A 281-nucleotide genomic window follows, 5' to 3' on the forward strand; every position below is an offset into this window, starting at 1 on the left:
GGTCTGTTGCTGGCCCCCTGGGTCCGTTGCTGGCCCTCTTCAGAAGGTAAGAAGTCTCACATATCTAGTACACAATGATCAGGTTTGTAGATGGGGGAGGGGGGTCGGTCTCCCGGTCCATGGATACAGCCGCCCTCCATGGGGTTCCCGTCGTCCGTAGCCGGCTGTCCATGACGGTGGGATATTGTTTCGGGGAAGCTTTGCCTGGCCATGGATGGCATTCCTGGTGCTGTGCTGCCATCTAGAGTTGGAAAAAGAGAAATACACCCACCATAAAAACC

The sequence above is a fragment of the Nanorana parkeri genome, unplaced genomic scaffold (assembly GCF_000935625.1).
Source record: "Nanorana parkeri isolate BGI_ZX_2015 unplaced genomic scaffold, ASM93562v1 scaffold2341, whole genome shotgun sequence".
Taxonomy (NCBI): Eukaryota; Metazoa; Chordata; class Amphibia; order Anura; family Dicroglossidae; genus Nanorana; species Nanorana parkeri.